This window comes from Aphelocoma coerulescens, chromosome 5 (assembly GCF_041296385.1).
Source record: "Aphelocoma coerulescens isolate FSJ_1873_10779 chromosome 5, UR_Acoe_1.0, whole genome shotgun sequence".
In the NCBI taxonomy this organism is placed as follows: Eukaryota; Metazoa; Chordata; class Aves; order Passeriformes; family Corvidae; genus Aphelocoma; species Aphelocoma coerulescens.
In genome coordinates, this window is record NC_091019.1 from 54031216 (window position 1) to 54054916 (window position 23701).

General features: G+C 39.7%; 1 long non-coding RNA gene across 1 annotated transcript in view; it reads left to right on the forward strand.

The window, feature by feature from the left end:
• The first annotated feature begins 5331 nt into the window (after positions 1 to 5331).
• Positions 5332 to 23701, forward strand: part of LOC138110861 (uncharacterized) — a 32600-nt gene continuing 14230 nt past the window's right edge. Inside the window, exons 1-2 of the long non-coding RNA XR_011151120.1 lie at positions 5332 to 5477; positions 6390 to 6490. This is a non-coding gene — a long non-coding RNA (uncharacterized lncRNA). The remainder of the gene's footprint in view (positions 5478 to 6389; positions 6491 to 23701) is intronic.

The following is a 23701-nucleotide window of genomic DNA, read 5'->3' on the forward strand; positions in this document are numbered from 1 at the left end:
GTTCACTGCAGTCTTGTTCTTCTCACTGCAATGTGGGACCAGATGAGGTGTGGCCATGACCTAGATATGAACTCTCTCCTTATCACCAAGGGGCAGCATGAGCTGGTGGTCAGCTGGAAGCTGGAGGAAACAGGCACCTGGCAGTCAGCCCTCCTCTCAAGACTCATTTTGGGAACACAGTTAAGTCAGTGCTTTACTTTCTCTGTGCCTCAGTTTACCTGCCTGTAAGACAAGGGATTTATCTGCTCTCTTGGGGAATCATGATGTGCAAGGAATACAGAGATCATGCTCTGGGAACTTTTAAACCATTGCTCTCCCTGTTGAGTGATGAGCACTTCTGCCTCCTTTTCTCTCCTTGAGCTCTGCACATCTTCTTGGCCACAACATTCGCCCTCAGATTCCTATGTGTCAGCTCAATATAAAAAGAGAAGAAGTTGCTATGGCATCAACTTAGTTCTCACAGAGAAGGCAGAGAGCAGCAAGCAGGGCTTCCTGGAGCCCTGGAAATGGTGGGGCTGGGGCAGGAAGGCAGCCAGGAGGGCTTGGGGTGACCCTGGGGGCCTGCACCTGCAGTTGTGCAGGCGCTCTGTACAGGGGTCGGGGTCTGACCGTCCCTCAATACAAACCCTGAAGTGTTGGGCTCTTGCAGGATTTTTGTGGAGGCATGCTATTGTTTTGCAAGAATTCTTTGTGCTGGCTGCTTGCTTTTGTTGGCCTGCTGAAGGCAGGGGCATGTCACTCGTGTCACAACCCCAACACAGCGTGGAGGTGGGCAATGGCGGTGGCAGCCGTGGGAGACTGGGGCCCCATTTTGGCTCAGAAAGGTCGGGTCCCAAATGTCTGGGACTGGGAAGACGCTGGCACGTCACTGGGTGAGACTGCTGAAGAAGTTGAAGCCTCTTTTTCTCTCTCCCTCTGCTTCTCTTTCCCCTCCATTTCTGCCTGCCCCCCTCCCACCAGCCCTTTGTCGACATTTGATCATTTACATCAAGTTGACATTCGCAGAGTTTACTCAGGGGTCTGTAATTGTATTCTTTCACTGGTTCTGCATTACCAACCATGAAAATGGAATCTTATCATCCCTGACCAATTTTTAATGTACAAAATGATTTGGCCGAGGTTCAAAGGGAGTCACAATTGAAATCAGGTGAATGATACATGTAGGGGTTTTTTTTTCAGTTTCTCCGTGCCTTGATTTGATTTTTCTCTTAGGCATACAGGGAGATGTAGCTTATTTTTATATGTATGTGTGTGTACAAGCTATATAAATGCATGTATATACTCTGCACATATATTGATGCACTATCCATCTATCTATATTTTGTGTACATATCACTCAAATTTACCTATTTGCAATGCAATGGATGACAATGAAGTTTGCTCTAATCCCTAAAAAGCAATCAAAGAATTGGAACAGGGTTAAAGCCTGCTGATAGTGCTCTGCGATTAATAGGACATTATTAAATAGCCCCCCTCCTTCGGTTCCTCTTCCCTCCACCCCCCTCCCCCACCATCTTGCCAGATGAAAAGAGGCCTGGGAGACAAAATAAATAAATAAATGAGGTTACATTTACATTATAAAGAATAGGGAAGAAAACAATAGGGAATCCTCCTCACTGAAAAGCATACCATTTCCAAAGGGACAGAGTCCTCAAAGTATGAGGGGGCGAAGGGGAGTTCCTGCTCTCAAATATCATTAGAATGTTTTTTATCTTTTGGCAGTTTCATATTGTGAATAATACGGACATTTATAACTCAGTCAAGCTGCTTCTTTCAACAGTACAGTTCCTTAAGATCAAGGAATCTATCAACATACATAACTCCCTTAGCTATCTTATCTAAGTGCCTCACAAACAGGAATGTATTTATCCTCACAATCCCTGGGCAGAAGGAAAATGTTCTTGTCTCCATTTTATAGATTGAGGAGAATGACAAAGAGATTCAGGGCCTCAAAACTGTCTTTGGAGGGCCTGGCTTGAGGCACCCAGGACTTTCTACCTTTCCTCTTCTGTAGGAGCTGCTTCCTGTTTTCCTGCCCAGATGGTAGAGAACTTACCTGTATTGCTGAATGAAATGAATGGTGTCTGAAAACTAAACTGAAGAAATGCCAGGTTTGACATTCCTGAGTCACTGGACATTTTTTAGGACACGTGACTTCCTTGAGGTCATGCAGAGAGCATGGCTATCCTGGGAACTGAATCTGGCCTTTTCCAATCACAGGATGCCGTTTCCTAAGACTTTTGGTAAGAGAGGGAATCTGTACTTGGAATATTGAAAGAATCAGCTGGAGGGGCTTTTTGGTAAATGCACAGGATGGACAAATGATCTTCTAATTGCTTTATCCATAACAAGTCTGTTGTGGGAATAGGAAAGATCTAGTGTTTTGTCACTGAGATGTGTGCACAGCTTCCACAAAGGCAAATTGTTAATGACAATAAGGCCAAAGTGGTTCCAAGAGCTCTTGGGGTTAATATTTGGTGATGGGCCAATGATATAACTGATGAGAAAGTGTATCTTTGGTGGGGATTTGTAGTGTTGAAGTAACTGGTAAAATGTACAGCATTCCAGGCTGCTGGTCTGGTGATGTCCAAGTCAAAAGTCAGCTCTGGGAGAAAAACATAACCCGGAAGTGTGCTACGTGCTATGAAGTAAGCCTTGTGGCTGAATTCTTGTAAAATTAAGTGTGCTGTGTTGCAGTATCCATTTGTCTTAACTGCCAAGCTGAGTTATTTGATGTTCTTAAATGGATTTGCAATTTTAATAATATTTGGATTCTAGAGAAACTCACCCTGAAATATTTGACCACCATTAAAAACAAATGGCTCCTTTAAGCAATCATCAGCTTCTCTAATTTTTGGTTGAACTCCAGAACTGAGAAGATTTCTGAAGTCAGTGTCCTCATGCCCTTTTTTTTGCTGTGAAATAAGAAGTGTAAAACCTGTGCTTCTAAAAGTAGCTTTGATATAAACTGTGACCTTCTGATAAAAAATGTTATGGGAAAAATTACAAATTTCCCTGTAAACTGTGTGTCTGTTAATGGTGATTTTAATGGCAAAATATAGACACCTCTAAAAGTTCTCATTGAAGTGCTTCTTGCTCATTGCATACACTATTTCTCATCTCACTTGTGTAGATGTGATTTTATACTAAAGACTAAGAGATTAGCCTGACCAGAACGAAATTATTGTTCATTTCCCAGATGTATTCAGATAGTGTTTTGATGTTTTATGGTGAGCAGTGTTACTAAAAAGGATTTGCATACTCCCTTTGGAGTTGTTCTGGCAGGGTGGTTTTCCAGACTGGAGTTAATACATTGCACACACAACAACTCGGAAAATGCAGTTATTTCTGTACTTCAGAAGTATCCAGTGACAGATCTAAAAATGTGATGATGGTTAAGTACTGGCTCAAAGATGACAAAAATCAAAGGAAGTTCTATGCAATGCTTTTTTCCCATAGTCTGTGTTCTTGGAAAAGTGCATGTTAGTGACAGAAGTAGTGGGCTAAGCTACTCCTCTCATATATAAACCTTGTAATGAGAGAAATCAACAGAGCTGCAATTGTAAATAAGGGTTTCCTTGATGCAAAGAGAAAGGCAATGTTTTCTCAGGAATGGGAAACAAAACAACAAATAATTCCTCTTTGGCATTTTGGACAATGCTTGACATGATTGGGGATAGTCCTGAGAAACATGTTTGGGAACAGCTCTCTTTTTTTCAAAGGAAAGTTTTGGATCTTGTTTATTTGTGGGGGGTAGGAAGCTCACAGAAACATGATAGTGCAGCTATTTTAATGTTATCTTCATTAAACTAAAATAATATTATTTCAGCCCAGCAAAAAGAGTACCAGAAAACAAAGATAGATACATTAAGATACTGGGAAGGTGAGAAGTGTTCATTTTCTATATTCCTTAGCCTGGCACTATGTAAGCTGTGTGACCACACAATGTCCATGTGTGCTGAAGTTTTGTTGAGCATGTTACAGACAAGAGACAAACATGGCAAACCGGCCATGACTGACTTCAACAAAATCACTGCCAGCAACCTGGGGAACTGAAAAGACCAGCCAGCTGCTGGTGGCTGTCAGGATCATGATGGGTCCGATTCTGGCCAAGGTGAGGTGGGTTGTGGATTCCTGCAGTATTTGTACAAGTATTTAGTTAATTTGCTCTTGTATTCTGATATTTAATGATCTAACTCTGATTGAAGACTTTAAATTTCTTTTGTCTTTCCTGTGGTACAAATCCTTGAAATGATATTAAAAGTATTAACACCTATTTCACTGTTTTAGGTATGATTTCAATATGATAACTTCTTCATTTAGCTTTACTGTAAAAATGATTATGTATATAGCATATCATAACTCAAGATGGTCTTCTGGTTTTGGTCACAGTGACATAGAGGATAGTAATATATAGCCTTTGTTAAATAAGAATGAGATGAAAATTTATTACAGGCTATAAGTATCATAATGAATACAATAAAGTCTGCTTTTAGCTGTTGATTTTTATTATTGTAGGATCACCTGTATCACAGGAGCATTCCTGACATTTGCCAGAGTTAGAAAGATTTATCCTTGGGCTAAAGGGAAATGCCACAGGCAGAAACTGTGATAAATTGTGAGAGTATTTCACAGTAGATTATTTAGAATTAATACTATAAGAAAGGCAACAGTACAGAACCACTACACCCTCCAACAAATCAGTTCTGGAATCAAAACATCACAACTAAAACTACCTACTTAACCACTTTTCTTTTAGTTTGGAGGAGCTGTGAATGAAAAAGAGGAGCTTGTTAGTGAAATCTCAAAAAGAAAAAAAGGCAGAATTGCAGGTAATTAAATTATCTCCTTTGGGATACTATAATTTCATGAGAGACGTGTTAATCTTTGGAGAAAAGGAAGCTTGAGAGTTATTCAGAAAGAAGTAATAAAACTCAAAGTAAAAGCTAGCACAAACATTCTGATGCAGCTGATGGAAAACAGACAATTTCACAAAAATTGTTCTGTATATAAACTTGAATTTTTTGAATGCCATTCAGCATAGGAAGTTATCTAGAAGTCAAAACTGATCAAAAATTGAGTTTTATTCTCACAAAAGATACATCAGCATAAGAATATCAAAACATAAAAGCATTAGGGAAATAAAACTTTCAGAAATGTTGCCTTTGCAAAAGGTAAGGTGTTTGATTTTTATATTTTCAATTATTTCATCATTAAACTGCAGCTGCTGAGAATCTTACTAGAATTCCAGTTTGGGTGTGTGATGGCTCAGTCAGCTCCATATATTGGGTTCACAGCTGAGTTTCATTTTCTGTGATGTAACTGCTTGGGGCTGTGCATACTTGCTCAGGGCTTTTGTGGAAGGATGAAAAAAACGTGGTTCTAAGCCTGTTTCAGCTTCTTGCCTAAATCAGAATTGGAGCAGGGATTCACAACAAAAGCATGAAGAAAAAGCAGACCAGAAAAATGTAATCAAGGTAGGGAGTTAAATCTTACTTTTCTGTTTCTACAATAGAAAAATATCTACCCATTTGGGAAAAAACATCATAATTTTCCAATAACATTTTAAGTATTCAAAAATTGCAGACCACATGTGAGCAATGTCAGAAAACATGCGTTGCAGTAAGAAATTCTGATATTCTTATCCACAGTCAGGTATAAAGTGTGTGGCTTCTCCACTTGTCTTTTTGAGGTGGTTCTGGTTGTGTGTGGAAGCAGCCAGGGCCTTAGGGAGGTCGTCCTTTCCAGGCAGGTGGAACAGATTTGGGCTGCATTCCTAGGGCAGCTGTACTTTATGCACTGGAGTAGGCAATTTCTTGCTGAGTTGAACTACACATATGTTACTTGCTACTGTCCATGAATAACTTTGGGAAAGCTGTTGTAAGCCTATCCACTTCCTAATTCTTCCTTTTTCCTTCCTTCATTCTATTTGCACCGAGACTGTTTAGCGCTATCATACATAAAATTCTCTTTGTCTAGGTTTACATAACATATCTATTATTGCAATTTCATAGTATTTAGAAAAATATCTATTTGGGCACATATTAGAATAATTGATAGTTTAAGATTTGGGATTTGGAAGTATTAATGAATAAACTGAGAAGCAATTGAGCATCTGTGAAATGGGAAGAAATTTTCTAGGACATGAGAGATGTATATCAGAGAAGGGCTGTGGGCTGAGCTCCAAAGCCCTTTACATAAAAAAAGTCTGATTAAACAACTTGTAAATATGTTCTTGGATTTTGGCTTTCTATTGTCTCTCAAAGCCTTTTGTCAAATAGGCACATTTCTTAAATTAAATTACTTGTCCAGTGCTCAAAGCACTGGAGACCAGTCCCACTGCATCTGAGAGCAAAGCTGAGTAATTTTCTGGCCCCTAAATTTTGCAGGCTTTAGCTACCTCCGTGCAAACCCTCTGCCACCAGGAAATCAATGGAGAAGATACTGGATTTTTACCTCTGTGGAGCAGAAATGACAGTAGCTACGTGCAGTGAGTAGTGTGCACTTATAGGCTTTTCTGAGTAGAACCAAGCCTGAAACACCCCAAGAGGCCACAGTTATGTGGAAAGGAAGCACTTCTCTCTTTCCAGCTTCCAGTCAAGCTTGGGTCTGCATGCCAAGAGTGTAATCTGTTGCTGCTTTTTATATTTTACTCATTATATGAGACACTGTCCAGTCAATCTAATATCAAACCAGAGGTTTTGTAAATCAATTATGTATAAAGCCTGGCAGCAATAGAAAAACATCCATGATATTAAAAAAAGTCTGGGGGAATCTTAATTTTAAAGAAGCAGCATTGCTCTCCATTGTTTGTTACTCAGACATCGCTGTATATTCACGTGTGAAAAAGAGGCAGGGAACCTGATTAGAAGGAGGCAAAATCAATGAAAGTGAGATCGATCCCCCCTTCAGTCTTTGAGTAACATACAAAAATTAAATAGAATGTGTACCTGAGATGTGACTTTGTTGTGATAATCCTATGCCTTTTGAATAAAACCGAGATATTTATTTTTTTCTTTGTATATAAATGAGACTACTAGTCTTAATGTCATCACTTTTCTTGCAAATATTTTCTATTCTTGCATTTGCAAAATTCAAAACAATTTTTGGCCACCAGTTCTTTAGATTATTGAAGGCACTATTTGGAAAAGGAAGGAACTGATCAGAACTTATACCTGGGGTTGATAAAAAAGGTTTAGAGATCTTCCAGATGTGTTTGATGTTGCTGTTCAGTTAATCCTGAAACACCTTGCAAGTCAAAGCAGTAGCATCCAATAGATCAATGTATGTGATGCTGGGGCCAAACTTTATGGATAAACATGATAAATACCTAGTTAAAGTAACAACTCTGTTAAGTATCCATACTTGACTCTAGTGAGAACCTTAATGTACTTTAAAAGTGATTGTACAGAACTGGAGTTCAGCTCTCTCACGGATAGAGTTGATTGCACTCTTGTTTTAAAAAACATGGACTTTTAAGAACCCTTTCCCCTGACAGCTTCTTTCTAGTTATCAAGCCCTTCCATTCTACTTTTACTATCTCTTTCCTTCCACACCAGTTTCCCGATCAGTCAGGTTGTTTTTCCTCTTACCCACTTTTTCTGTGATCTCGATTGCCACCTTGAAGCTGCTCACTCTGCCTCTTTTTGAGAGGCCCAAGAAAAAAATTGCATTTTTTTCTACCTTTAATCACTTCAGGTGTATTAAAACAGTTGAAAACACAATGTTAAAATGGAAGGGTGGCCAACCAGAAACCCTTCCATTTAATCAAAGCATATGGAGAAAGGAACTTGGTTAAATACAATGGTGACTGAATCTACTAGAGGCTCAAATACTTCTAATAATTTTGCTTCTCAAGATACCTGCTTCCAAGGAGATGCACAAAGCTAGCTGCAATTTTATGGAATCCCACAAGTTGATTATTTTGATGACATGCAGTAAATTATCTGGATTTTGCTGTTATGCAGTAAATTATCTGCCTTCACCAAATGTTGAGAGAGTTTAAAGACAGAGAGGTAGTGCTTTATGTTGTTCTCCCTGTACTTGTCTCTATAAAGTGCCTCAGCGTTTACCCAGAAAATGCAGACCTCTGTGGACAGTTCTTTGTTTGGAGTTTTAACACTCTTAAATAAACTCTTCCTATTAGTAGATCCTAGTGACATCAGACTGCTGTACCATGTTTAATTGAAAGTGGCAAGCAAACACTGTACAACTGCTTCTGAAATGCCTAGGAGCTATTTGAAAGCTTTAGCTTGTTAGAGGGAGAAATGGCCTGGTTCTATCTCCCTTTCTTGAGGGAGGGGAGTGGGTACTGAGAGGGAGAGAAAATTAACCTTTCTGTGCTCCAGAACTGCTTTTTCTATGCGTCTTTAGCCTTTGGTATACTAATTTTTGGAGCAGTTGAATTTCTGTGGATACCCCTTCTGTAATGTGCTTATCAAAACAACCAACTACTTGCTAACTGACAGTGAGTTTGTTCAGGCCCTATTTATTTGTAATTGGTTCTAAGAGGGTTTGGCCGTGCTAGTGCACTTGTTTGTGCTATCAAATAATGTACTCTGTGTGAGAGAGATCAAGAGACCAAGGTAACAGCCTTGACACTTAAAAAAATTTAGGAAAGGGCACTCCCTTTTCTCTGTACTGAGACCTAAATGGCAGCCTGGTGCCAACAGTAAGGAGTGACATTTATAGCATCTAACAGAAAACCTTCAGATAAGCTACCCTTGCATTTCCTGGTAGGAGTCCTTCTGGCAAGGAAGATCACTTTTAGTAGGTTAAGAAACTATTTATTCTCAGTCTTTAATATAAAGGAATCATGAGGTTTTTTTCACTTTTAAATACTTTTAAATGATATTTAAACACTTTATTCAGAATATTGTTGGGGGATGCATGTAATAAATCAGTGCTTTTTTTTCACCAAGAAAAAAGCCTGGTGAATAGAATCGTAGCCTACTCAAATTCACTGATCTCTTTTTACATCACATCTACTACTTTCAGGCTTTATCCTACAGTTGATTAAATCTATTAGAGAGCTTACTTACCTGCCTAAGTATTGTGGTTTTAGAATTTTGTGATGAGTCTTTAATTAACCCTGTGGTGCATCTTTGGCAATTTTCCATACATTATTCCAAATGGCAAAAGGTAGCAAGTTTACTGTATGGGACTATGGCTATGTAAGCACTTTTTAGCATCCTGATACTGCAGGACTTATAGCATCATTTCATACAGAAATGACAGAGCTAAATATTCCTTTAGCCCTACTGACATCAAATTAAAGCTCGTTTTTTCTGGGAGATAATTAGTTGATACCCCCATCAAAGTTCTAATTTATTTTGCAAGAGAAGCCTGTAATTGGAAGTTCCCACCCAATACTGAGAACAAGTGGGGGGGTTTTTTTTGTGTTCCAGGAGTACATGCCTCTTCTCAATGTAAAGTTATTGGTATTGCAGAAGAGCCTTTAATTTCTATCTAACGTGGTTTTTTTGTGGCCTGTGTGTGCAAAGCACTACTTCACAGTCCAGAGGTGAGACCACAACTGCTACACCACAAACCATTCTGGGACTGCAGTGTATGACCTCAGAGGTCAGTAAGTGGAGGATAATAGAGATGGAAAGAGGAAGATGGAGAGAATCACTTATAAAGAAAAAAGAGTAAAATAAATATCAAGAAGGATTTGGAAACTGTAGGCAATGAGACAAAAGAATAACTGCCTGGCATATTCCAAAGGGAGTATACTGGGTTTGTGTGGCCAGCTTCTTGTAGTTGGGGGCTACAGGGCTGGCTTCTGTGGGAAGCTGTGAGCTGCCTCCCCCATGTCCAGGACAACCAATGCCAGCTGGACCCACCACCGGCTGAGCCCATCAGCTGATGGTGGTAATGCCTCTCAGATAATGTATTTAAGAAGAGGAGGAAGTTTCAGCACAACTGCAACTTCAGCAGCAGAGAGGAGTCAGAATGTGTGAGAGGAACAGCTATGCAGACACTCAGGTCACTGCAGAAGGAGAGGGGGGAGGTACTCCAGGCATGGTGTAGACCATGGTGAGGCAGCTTTGCCCCTGCAGCCCCTGGTGGACCACAGGGGAGCAGAGATCCACCTGCAGCCCTTGGAGGAGCCCACACTGGAGCAGGTGGGTGCCCAGAGGAGGCTGTGACCCTGTGAAGCTTGTGCTGGATCAGGCTCCCTGTCCTAATCTTGACCAAGGAAACCTCTGTCCAGCTGAGGAGGGCAGTGAGAGACCAGCTTTGGTCAGCACCTGGCATCCAGCCAGGGTCAACGCACCACAGAGGGATTATCAGGAAGGATTACAGTCTAGCAAAATTGTACCTACTGAAAAACATATTCTGTTGAGCTCTACTGTGTTTATGACTCCTTATTCAGGTGAACTATCCAGCAGCAGATGGACTACTTTAAAAAGATTTCTTTACATAGTTTTCAGGTCTCTTAAACTGCAAAATTCTCTGGCAAGAAAAGAAAACGAGGTTCCACTAGGGAAAACATTTAGTAATGGTTTGGATGAAGCCCTGAGTAATTAACTCTGGAGGATGGTCTTTCTGTGGAAGGCAGAAGACTTTAATGAGTCCCTTTCTCAAATAGTAGATCTAAGGTTAGGACTAAACTGAAGGAGTTGAAATTGCTCTAATACTGTAAAACCTCAGCCATGTTCTGACTCAGAATTATGGCAAGAAATAGTTGTACCTTTCCCCCCCCCTGCATTGCGGCTTCAATTGCCAAGGGAATGTGAACCACGGGGGAAAAGCGTGCTCCAGCCAAGATCTGGATCTGGACACAGGGGGCAGCAGGGGCCTGGCATGGGACACAGCTCACGTAGTCCACAAGACTATCAAGAAGGAATAGAAGTAGAGACATGCCTGATCCTCCTAATTAAATTACCTGTTGTTAGATATTTAAATTTGAATGAATGGTTTACTGACAGTGCAATATTCTGAACTTGTGAAATCAGGACTGAAATTTCTTAACTATAAAAATCTTTTGAAGGCTTAAAGGCTGAGTTCATTGAGGTTATTTTTGTTCTTTTTTCCCCCCTCTTTTCCCACCCCCCCTCCCTACCAACCCTTAGTGAGCAAGAATCAAAAATTTTCCTTTTCCCAGATTCACTTTGGAATAAAATCTTTAAAAAGGGAAGTTTTGTGAAAAGTAAAGTACAAAGAATACCCAGGTAACTGAGTTTTGGTTTATTTTGGGTTTTATAGATCAAATTTGAATGGGACACATGGTGTGTCTCATTCTGATTCTCTCAGTCATCTTGTCCACATCATTAAACTGTTCAAAGATTTGCTTTTATGTGCTATTGAAAAGCCATGGGCTTAAATATAGTTGCAGTTTTGTTTTGGGACTGGAAAGCATTACTGAAGCTATATTCAGAAACCTCTCTCTTTCTCTCTCTCTTTCTTTAGCCAGTACAATCATTCTCTCAAAGACCTGTGTCTGGGACTAATATTTTATGCATGAAATGTTTCGTGTACAGTAGTGACATAATAAGAAGAGGCATTGTATTAGTTTGTGCATGAAGAAGAATTGATTATAGAAACAGGAAGTGTATAAGGACTTGCCTTAAGATGCCATTTTTATTAACACCTAACTTCATCATTTTAGGACAAACATGGTTCATGCTTTTTAGTTTTTTATTTTAAATTTGCCAGGCCCTGTCTAAAGAGGTAGCACCCATTTATTTGTGTTCTTCATGCATATCTTGCACAGAAAATAGCCCATGTGGAAAGACAGCAAACAGATAGCTGCAGCTGTTGCCACTTATGCTCCACAGCACAATTTTAGAAATTAATGGTTTCTAATCCCAAAAATAATATAGATACAAAATGGTGTTACATTCCAAACTGCCAGGCTGAAGTCCCTTGCTCTTATTTCATAAATATGTTTATAAGAGTCTGGATTAATCTCTCAACTGCAAGAAAAGCTTTAGAAATCAGTTGGGTTTTAAAGCTAAAGTTATTGACCTTTGGCAAATCATTGGTAGCTAGGGAAATACACTGAGGTATCTCTTTGTTGAAATATTTAAGACAATTGTAAGGCACCAGAGCTATTGTTAGATAAAGCTCCTTCTGGTGTTGCCATCTACTTCACTGGCTGAAGATAAATGCAAATGCTTTTGGCAGTTTTGGGCTATTGTTAAAGTGCAGGAATAAAACATGCTTGTCTGACAATTGCAGGTTATCAAAGACTATTTTATCGGTAATCCCTGGGAAACGGAGGTAAATCTCTCTTCAGTAGCAGAAACAGAATAACTTTTGTCTAAGATTTTGATTATTATTATTACTTTGTGGTTTAGTAAAACAATCTGCAAATTGTTCCTGACCTCAGATTTTCAAAAATCATGAGTCAAATCTCTTTACTCCCAAGACATGCAGCAACATATCATCCTACCTGTTTTCAATGTTGTCCAAATTCTTCTTTCCAACTGGAGAGTTTATGCTTTCTAAAAAAATAATAGCAGCCTTATTAGCATGAGCTGTACTATAAAGAAGGTACCTAACAATATCACTATAAAGGTAGAATCTTGAGAATCAGAGATGTTACTACAAAAATATTTTATTTTAATAGATTCTGAAATTCATCTCAAATGGATAAAGTTATTGACAACAAATGTGTAAGTTATGGGAGAATAAAAGCAATAAATGAAAACTTTTTTCATCACTTCTGATGTCCCACACTTCCAGATGAAAATGAAGAGACATGCTGCTGCATGGTGTTTTTGAAAATCAGACTGCTGTTCATATCTCACCTTATTACCAAAGCAGGGTGACAGTGACGATGTATTGACAAATAAGGTGCCTTCTCTTCCATCCTTCTCTTCATGCTACATTAGTTTTACTCTCATCAGTAAATATGTTATTAAAATAAGTGATATCCAAGATGACAGAGAAAGAGCTACTGTAGGGAGCTTGATGTTGCCAGGGTCATGCCAGTCCACTTGTTATTGAAGACATATATCCATCTTCCTAGTTTTACCTCTTCAGAGTCTTTTTGTTAACCTTTAAAAAGGTTAACTATTCTATGTGCAGAAAGTTTAGCTAAGCTTTTATTACCTCAGCTGTCTTTTCTCTCTCATTACAGCTGCTGGCCATTGGCAGTATAACCACTGTGTAGCCCCTTTTGCCCCTCCAACCCGTTTAGTTTCTCAACAGTACCTAACATCTTGCTCTGTATCATCCTGGCAACTGGGAAGGAGAGAATAAAGATGTGTGAGAAAGCATCCTGGAGCTTGAGACACAGTGCTGCAGTAAGGGATATTGCCCTGCAGGCAGCAAAACACACAGAAGTTGTCTCATTCATTCAATACAGGACTTGGAAAAGGCTTGGACCTCTACTGCCTTCTACTTCTCCTTGGATCACATGAGGGAGTCACATGCAGCACACAGAGCTGTCAGAACAATGGGGCTTCAAACTTGCCTGAATTTTCAGACAAAAGACAACAAGTTAATGGGAACATGAGGGAAACATTACATGCTCCATTCACTTTGAATCCTGACGTGATTATTCAGTTTTTTGGGGCAAGTTAGGGTATTGTTGTTTCCCAACTCAGGCTATACAACAAGTGAAGTTTAAACATGTCCTGTGTAATCTGTACATAGCAGCATGGAGGGCTGAGTGGACTAATGCAAACTGTCTTGAGGTCTGTCAGTGTGCTTCTGCAATCTGTGATGCACTTCAAAACTGGGAACTGCTTAAAGTCCATTGAAATTTTTTTAGTTTTAGAATTTTTTAAATAAAGCACTTTGTAACCAAGAGCAGATGCAAATGGTAAGTATTTGTGAAGGAGATAGATAGACTTCCAAGAAAAACTTTTAGTCTAAACATATTGAAGGGTCTCAAGCATTCTGCTATCCCATTAGAACAGAGATGAGAGAAACTTTAGAAAATAACCAGATTCACGGGCTGTAATGAAATTCATTATGTAGGCTCTTATATACAGGTGAACCAGGAACTAGCTCAGATAACAGAAGGAGTAAAGTCAGGCTTTTGTTCTGACTGGCTGGGACAAATTTAGTATAATCTTAATAAGCTTGGCCAGTTTGCCAGGGAAAATACAAGGCTGCATAATGTAAGATTTTTGAACACACCAAGCCGGAAAAGTAAAAAAAAAACCATGTAGCAAACATAATAATGGTCCTAAGAAAAGATGATGAAAACAAAATCAGTTGTATCTACAATACAGAGCTGAAGTGCAAGAAGGAAAACCAGAAGGCTGAGAAGTATAGTAACGAGATGGAGAGTGTGTGAAACAACAGAAGAATGAAGAACTGAATTGCAGAGTACTAAAATATCAATCCATGACTATGATGAAGTTCCTGGAAAAGAAATGATAGATTAGTATCAGGTTAAGATCAGATGAAGGGATGTAAAGGATGTATGGTGAGCAGGGCAGGAAGTTATTGCAGAGCATAGAATTTGCCTCAGAGAAGGGTGGAGAAAAGCCCAAAGACTGGCTGGAACACAGGCATGAAATGGTCGCACTGCATTCACTTGACATAGCGACAGAAGGTTTTTACAGATAGTCATCTTGTCTCTCACTTGCTGTAGCTCTAGTGTTCAGCTCTGGGAGTGACTTGGGAAATTTGTCCTAGTGATGCTCTTGTCAGTGTTGCCTCCTCCTTGCAGAGCTTCTATTTGGCTGGTATTTATTTGTTCATGTTTCAGCGTGATGAAGATGAATTGCATGAAGATGCAGCCCATCAAAGCTAATGCAGGTTCTTAGGAGGCACATCTCAACACATCATCAAAGCTCAGCACTGATTTCCGCTGTTGTCCTTGGCTTTGTCCACCATGTGTTTTCCAGTTTGGATTGTTTTATGAGCAAGACAGTTGCTTTACAACTTAATAACATGGACATACCTTGACAGGGAGCTGGAGCTTTTAAGTGTTATTAAAACCTCACCTGAAGGAATATTTAAAATCATATCATAATCAGCATGCACTTTGTGCACAAACATCATATGCTCTTGCACCAGTTTATCTGAAAATCCTTTTTTTAAACTTTCACTCTGGAGGTCACTTTATCTGCACAGATTTTTCCTTACCTCATGCCTTTTCACAGATTTTTGTGACCAGGCAATAGCTTTTGGTACCTCTCAGAAATGTGTTAAGTCATTCTCCCACAGAATAACCATCAGGTGGAGAGAGGAGGATGGTTGCTATGATAATTCCAAATTCTTAAAGAATTTAGGTCTAGAAGGGACTGTTGTGACAACATAGTCTAATGTTGCAGTGGGTTAGTTCTTGCGTTGGTTTAGCGAGCTGCAACCTTCCCAGAGAGGGCAGCGGGGCTGTTCTGCTCTCCCGCAGCCCTTTCGGGCGGCCCCGCGCTCCTGCTCCGGCTCGCTGGGCTCCGCAACACGGTGATGATAAAGGAGCCAGAAGGGTCCCAGCATAGCGACCTCAGAGGAACCTTTATTTACATGATGACGAGCCTGTTCCCAGAGGCAGAGAGACCACACGGTCAGGGAGCAGGAGGGTCTTACCTGGAGATGAGGGGGGCGGAGAGAGCACATGGACTAATGATCTCAGGGTGCAGGGGCGGTACATGGGCGGAGTTGGGGTACTGGAACCAATAGGGAGAACCCAAGGGTGTGGCCAGGACTAGGATCAGGGAAGTGAGGGACAACGTGGGAAAGACAGACAATGTAATAGGAAAAGCAGTGGGGAAATACAGCAGTACAGTCTAACATCCTACTGATCATACATAGCATGAGCTGCAGAACTTTATTGGATGATTCCTGAGTCAAAGAATATCCTTCAGCAAAACTGTCTGGTTAAACTAGTTTTAAGGATTATAGGTGATGAGACCTTGTCATAAAGCAAGATGCTTCAATATTTATTTGCTTTAAAAATTTGCATCTTATTTCTCTTTTGCGTTTATCAGTGTCAATACACATTCTGCCTGGCATCTGATACCATTTTTTGTCTTTTGATTTAGGCTACTTTTACAATCAGAAGTCTTTTTCCTTTATGCATACCTATAATCTGACTGAAGCCCTCTATTATCCCTCTCCTTACTAAACACGGTACTCATATCTTTCAGCTCTGGCAGTAGCACAGGCTTCTTTTCTGCAGCCTTTTAAACTACAAACTTTTTACATTCTGACTACCAAGACATGTTACCAGAACTGTCTCTTACATACTCTAAGTAGTTTGCTCATTTAAAATTATTCTTTCTGTTGGTGTGAGGAACTCTCAAAGTTTTGCTAACAAGGTTTTTTGTTTCTTTGGGGTTTTTTGGTTTGGTTGGTTTGGTTTTTTGTTTTATTTTTTTGATTTAGTGGTTTTTTGTTTGGTTTTTTTTAGCTTTGAGGAACTGGTCGAGGAAAAAATCTAAGGAGTCATAGACAATTGTGTGTTTTTTTTGGAAGACTAGGCCTGTGGATAATATACAATCAACTACAGTAAGTCATATGCATTCTGCATGTGGCAACAACATTTCGTCTGTTGCAGAAACAGAAAATACAATTAGAGAGGAATTAAACAACATCAATTTTTACCTCAGAGGTCAGTGCTCTTCACAGTTGTAAAAGACTGCTGTTCCAGTGTAAGATTTTGCACCTTTCCCAAGCATCTAGGAGCCTCTGTCTGATGGACTGAACCTGATTTGAGATGAAAACCCTTACTTTATTTGAGGGAGTAAATGTTTCAGTGGCTGCAGGAGCTGCTGATGTCAACAGCATCCGAAGTGCTCTCAGGCCTGGACTGGAGCTTACAGATCAATATAAACATGGATTATGTTTGTAATGCCATAGAGAACATTTATTATTTCTTCTGCAAAATCCTTTTGGAAGCAAAGCAATGAAGCTTTTCTTGAAAGAGGAACCACTGATCATGGCTATGGTTTTGCCTGTATTGTGTTTTAAGTAAGAAACTTGTCCCATGCTTTTGGGAGAACGTTGCTGAAGTATGTTAATTGTTTTATAATAAAATCAACTATTTTGGCAATGAAGGCAAAGGCATAGTCTTTTACATCTTCCTAATTGCTGGAAGGAGGGGAGGTGAGGGATTGTGTGGCCCTGGATTGCAGCCCAGGTTGCTTACCAGTCATCAGAGATGCGGAAGATATTTTTTTCTTCTCTTGCAGAGGAAGCTATCTATTAAAATTTTAAATTTTCCTTTTTCATGTTACTGTTGATGTATTTAAATAAAAAATTCATCTGCCCCAGGCCCATATTCTTCACTTTCTGTAGTGGCATTTTATCAAGTTATATAAGAGACTGTACAGTCCCACTGAATTATAAGTGCCAAATACAGAACTCCAGTCTTACTGTTTTCTTCCCTGTTATCCTACTAGACATATTACAGCACATGGAGAGGTCTTAAACCTAGTGGGATTGCTAATTTCCCTACAGCAATGTTTGAATGTCCAGAACTATGTCCTCTGCCTGTGATGCTAAATAATAGCATAAGGAATTTGGGCAGGAAAGCCTAATCTCAATTAGATTGGAAGGGGACATGTCACATGAAAGAAGTGGAAGGAGAGGCCCTTGAAGTATGTCACTGAGTTCCTAATAGTTGATCTGACAGAGTTGGAGTCTGTTGATCTAAAACTCACCCTTTTCCATACTGTGGAGGATGACAGATGTTCAGAGGGACCTAACATGATTAGCGTTTTTGCTCTGGGAGGCAGAAGATGTTATGATTTACTTATATTGTTCATTCAGTGTGCTTTGTTCAGAAGTTTGTAGCAAATGCTGCAGTTGCTTTTCTGAACTAATGCCTGAATTTTATGTGCCTTTTCCCCACATCCCCCCCACAGTAGCAGTGGTTTATTTTGGCTGAGTCTGAAGGGTTTCACACCTCAGCTCCAAGGCTATGCCTCCAGATCATATTTCTACCATTGGGATTGCTTTTTTCACTGTCATTCATCTGTACTTCAGACAGTCATCTAGGACAGGCCTTATACTTTAAAAAGCTCTGACTTCTTGTTATTTTCTGTAATGATGCACAAGGTAGAGAACTTTATGGGGGCAGTAGAAATATAAATATCTTACCAATACAGAGCAGTTAGGTCTTTTGGTTCCATAGTAATTGTCTGAGGAGCAACTTGAATTTCAAGTAGGTTTTGTATTTCATTGTGAATATTTCAAATACTTCTAGGAGACAGCCAGAATCCATAAAGGTCATGTACTATTGCTGATTCTGTGTCATTTGTCACAAAACAGCCAGCTGCTAAGATCCCCCTATGACCAACATTACCTGGCAACTCAGATAGTTTTGGGAGAGCTATGTAAGAAGCAAAGGAGGATCAAGACAGAGATGACACTGATGCTGGCAGAGTGTCAAAAGGCCTGTTCGGAGACATCGCCGTTGTCTGTGTTCTCCACAGCACCAGTCTGCTGCTCATATAAAAGTAACCATTGCATGATAGGAAAACTCTTGTGCTACAGGTCTGCAGCCTGGATACCCCTACTCCATCAACTCCAACCATCTGTTAAGCTAAAACCTCTACTTTCCTTTGTTGCCTGTGTAAATTTACATTTTTCCTCTGCTGGAAAGGTTTTAAGTCTGAAGTAGCAGAAAGAAAAAATTATCATCATACTCAACAACTTACAAACAAATGAAAACACTTAAGAAATGATGGCAAAATAAAAATAAATTTAAACAAATCCAGTAAGCCCTGCTTAAGGTAGAATGTACTGCCAAAAATGCTCTTGACATTGTAATTCCTGTATATGTTACAATAAGAAGATGCTCTTTACCTTGGAGGCAACATAAATTCAGTGTGTTAATACACAGGCTGCCAAGGCTAACGCTGCTTTTATTTAAATATTGTCCTGAACACAACATTCAGCCACTGTACGTTAATGGCATGTAAATCATTGCTGTGCCGTAGCTGCATCAACCTATTTCTTACATTTCTTTTCTAACACTGTCAAACTTTTGTTTCATTTCTCCTCTTCTCTTGAATAAATGCTGTTTTCAGTGCACAGCTCCAAGCTACCTCTTTATTGCCAGTTCCAGACCTATGGTACCTGGAGTTAATCACCCTTCAGCTACATATTGTTAACTGTGATGTGCCTGCTACCTATAAAGAAAAAAAAAGCCTCTTTTTATACTAGAAAATAAGATATATTCTACTGAATTGCTGGGGTGGGGGGAAGCCTTTGTTGAAAGAATGGGACTACAGCTATTTTTATTAGTATTATAAAGAAATCCGTGCTCCATTGAGAGCACATGCTGCAATGTTAAATTGCGGGGAATGTAACATTTCCTGTGCTATCAAGACATTATTTGCAGCTTGTTTAATGAACTCAATTTCATTTTTATCTGTACTTTGTATTTAGATAAAGAAACAAATAAAGGAACAAAAATAGGAGATTTCTCTGGCAACATTTTTTGGAAAGGGGAAAAATGATGTAGCATTCTCGACCACAGATATCTTGGTCACGTTGTCAGGATGGACAGCGCAGTCTGTCATTCATTGCCCATGGCAGTGAATTGGGACACGAGCTGTTGATATGACACTAAACAGAGAATTACATTTTTCTACACTGTATGGAAAACATAGATGTATTCTTGTTCTCTGTGCCACTGTACAGGAGAACAATGCTGATAGGAGCCCACTACTTTAAATCGTTGTTGGCTATTCATAGCATTAACAATAGAAGGCAGTTGTGAACTGGCAAAAAAAAAAAAAAAAGTCCTACTGGAAATGACAGGAAACCATTTGGCATGCGGGGAAGAGAAAGCAGGCTGGTTTTATCAAACGGTGGTTGGATTCCTAAGGAGCTGCCAAGTTTGTTTTGGGTCTTGGAGTGTTTGTGGGGTGTCCTATTCTCTTTTGCCCCAGTCTGGTTTCAGTTCTTTGGATACCAGAGCAATAAACTGAAAACTCCCAGTTATATTTAGAAAAGCAATGACTGCTTGGTATTATCCTTCGAACAGACACATACTCCTAAGAAAGGTCCTGCCTCTGCACTGGGAATGGACATCTAGAGATCTGTGTGGGGACAGAGAGGTGGTTTGGTTTTTAGTTCCTTGTTTCCAGTAAACTCCATAAAAGAGTTAACATCTAAGGTTCTTCCAATGAGAGTATGCAACCTCCAGGTACAGAAAGAGGTGCTGCTCCCTGCAGTTCAGAAAATGAGTCAAGTTTTTCTGTGTATACAGTGGTAAAATATATTTTCAAAGTACTGTTATGCCTACTTAGAAATAATCATCTGGAAAATTTAAAACCCTGGTATATTCAGCTTCCACTCTCTGTCTTTGGACCATATAGGAAGATGCTCTACCTCTTTATTTAGGCCTTAATTTCTTCAGTCTCCTGTCTTTTATTTGTTTATTTATTTATGTATGTTTCCTTTAGCTTTTTGACTATTTTTCCTCTCACCACCAGTTGCCCAGTGGAGAAACCTTGTGGGGAGCTCAGGCATGTTGGAGCAAGCATTGTATTAATGTGGTTGCTGGCTGCAGCAAGGCTCAGCACGACTAAGTGTATATCCGTGTTTCTGTTGCTGTAATTCCACAAGTCCTGTAATATTCCATGACCTTAGGAGATGAGGAAGAAAACTGCAAAGATTACAGCAAGGAAAAATCCCCTTTCTGATTTGATAGATGGGGGAAGAACCAGATCTTGTGACCGTTTGTCTAGAGCTCTCTAGAGACATGTCTTAGGTGATGTGGGACACTCCATTTGGCATTCAGTAGACTGGAGTTGTTGGAAGTAGCTTCCAGTTTGATATCCTTGACTGTGGGCAGCTAAGCGCAAAGTGTCCACGTTCCATGGAGATTTACCACAGTCAGAGGAATGTGGTTTGTCATGCTGTTAGCGGCCATCTCTCCCTCCACACTTAGCAATTTTTGTGTTGCACATAGATTTAACTTAAAGACATAGCACTGCCTGTGTCAAAATTAGGGTGAAACACTACAAGGGACTTAATTTTGTTATTGGAGGGATTTTTCACTTGGGAATCCTGAGGCAGATCCTGTGGCCTCACAGGGGCTATGTGTCGTGAGGCTTCCCTTCCATCAGTGACAGTAAGTCTTTTTTCTCCCTCACCTGAATTATTGAGACAGTGTCAGAAATTGTCTGGTGATTTTATCACCGTGCCCTGGTGCAATCACCCTTGTTCAAACCTAGGAGCTAAGTTTGGGTCTAGATACTTTAGTCCCGTAGCAACAGAGGAACTGCTTTTCTGACTTTTGGGCAGTAGAAAACTTGTGGAGAAGGCTGAGATGGGTGGCTGGGGATGCATTTTCTTGGAGAGAGTGAGTCAAAGCCAGCTGGAGCATTTCTTAGTGTCGTTAAGTGTGCTGAGTGACTCTATGCTTATGGGATATGGGGGAGATCCCTGTGTTGCTCTGCCTGCACAGTGAATGTCTTCCCAGCAGTTATTTACTGAAAACTGAGAGACAGACAGCTAGGAAAACTGATGTTATTTTGCAATTGTTAAAAATCTGGCAAAAGAAAGAGGAACGTCTAGTGATATCGCTGCATAAGCAGGTAACGTGACCTTAAACAAAGCAAAGCTACTGTCTATTAAAGCTGTCCTGCAAAGTCTGCCCTTGCAATACAGCTGTGTTGCTCAGCTTCTGGTCTGCAAGTCTGGAAAGTTCCCTGAAAACATTGTGTCCTCAGAGAATGAAACACATACATTTTTCTTTCCTGCACTTCTAACAAGAAACTGGCTTTTTGGTCTTTGAGGGTGCAGGAGTTCTACTGTTCATTTGCAAGGGAGAAGCAGAGGTTGCTATCACATTTTGAAGTTTTTATCCACCCTTTCCTGAGTCACTGCTGGGTAACAAAGCTGACCATAATGTGCTCAATCTGTTGCATCTGTACTCCTGATGGCATTGAGAAGCTTTTGGGTGTTGATACATTGTACTGTCATACCAAGGATTAAACAAATTGTGAGATTTGGAGTTGGGGAGGAGTGTCCTCCTTGAGGATGAGATTGGCAGTTCTGTTGCACATTTCTTTTTCTTACTGTGACATGGTCCTTCATGTATCCATCCTGTAAAAGCTATGGTGAAATCAGTCAAAGTAGGGATTTTTCTGGAATGGACCAGTGAGATTCGTATTTTCAGTGTTCATTAGTATTGTCACAGTCCTGATGCAACTTCAGACAGTTTTTGTATTTCTGAAACTGCAGTGGGAATACTTTGAAAAACTTGAAAGTTGTTGCAAGACATGGAAGCTCTTTACTGTGCTGCTGTTCCCCTATCTAGAGGTTCTTGAGTCTCATGACAGTGTTAGGAACAGAAAGAACAGGCTAGAGAGAATATACATGTAGTCCCATACACACAGGTGGTAGAAGTCTTAAATACTTTGAGTGTGAGTATAATTTCAGTTCTGGGGAAACGCTGAAAAAGGTTTCAATACAGAGATACAGATTATTTTCCTTGATTGGAGAAAAAACCAAATTCTGAACAGTACCGCAATTCTTTATTTGAGTCAAGTGTATGAAATGTGGAAAAGGATTCTGAGAAACCTCTCCCAGAAGTTACTTCTAGATATCAGTCTATGACTCATTGTCCAGGTAGTATGGGATTCGAGACACTTAGGGTAGTTCTACAACTCCTTGTATGCAGTATACATGTTAAATGACTGGAGGTGATATCCTCCCTTAAGTTTGAATCAAGTCCAAATACTCCCCTGCTGGTGGGAGCAGCAGTTGGACAGGCAAATTAGGAAGTCACTGCATCTGAATTTAGGAAGATTAGTTTATTGCTTCTCTTCTTACTTTAACAGTAAGTAGACATGGACAGAAATGATGAAAAATATTTTGCAAAAGAAGATATCAAAACATATTTTTCTGATCCTCTGGGGGAAAGGGAAGGAAATAAAATAACATTTTCAGTGGAATTCTTTTCCAGACCAGTTTATTTATTAGAAATGTTTCATTTTCAATGGGTTTGTGAATACTCCTGTAAACATAATTGCAGCTGGTTGTGTCAATTCGTTGTGTTACTTGTGGGGAGAAAAGGACTGTGGGAGTAAAGTAAACGAAGATTAAATTGCATCTTTTATTCAAATATGTTTGGAAATGGGGACACAGGTAACAATGGCCATATTCAGTTACTAGTTTCATAAATTGGGGAATAATCCAAATTAGTTAGAAATTTTGACTGCTTCCTTGACTTCTTCACAACTGCATTTATTGGAATTAAGTAGAATTTACCAGTTCTTGTCAGTCCTTGGAACAGCTCTTATAATGAAGGTGATATAACAGTGAAAAGTTATAATACTTTGAAATCTGTTCAGCAGGCCTTTGTTCTTTTCTTTGGTGGGGACTGGAGGAAGCAAATGCATGTTTGGATTTTTAATTTTTTTTAGTGCAGTCCAATTGTGCCATGGTATTAAGACACTACATCTTTAAATTTTCATATGAAAGTATGTGCTTTGGTATGACAGAATATCAAAGTGAAAATTAATGTCCGCCACTTGTATATTGCCTAGACGTTACTTTAGAGAGAAAACAACAGGAGCGAGACGAAGCCATACATATGTTAAATTCACATCAGTAATAAAGATTAAGTAGAAGTTAATAGCATCCCAGTCATGCTTGTGGAGGTAATCTCCTTTCTGAAAATTCAAAATTAGATTTGGAGGATCGAAGCAAACAGGGGGTGAGACTTTGGCGTAATATTTTAATCAAATTGTCATGAATGAGTGGATACAATTAAGAATTCTGTCAGTCACAGTGCTGAGCCCCTTTTGTTAGTCAGCTGTTGTGAGGGATG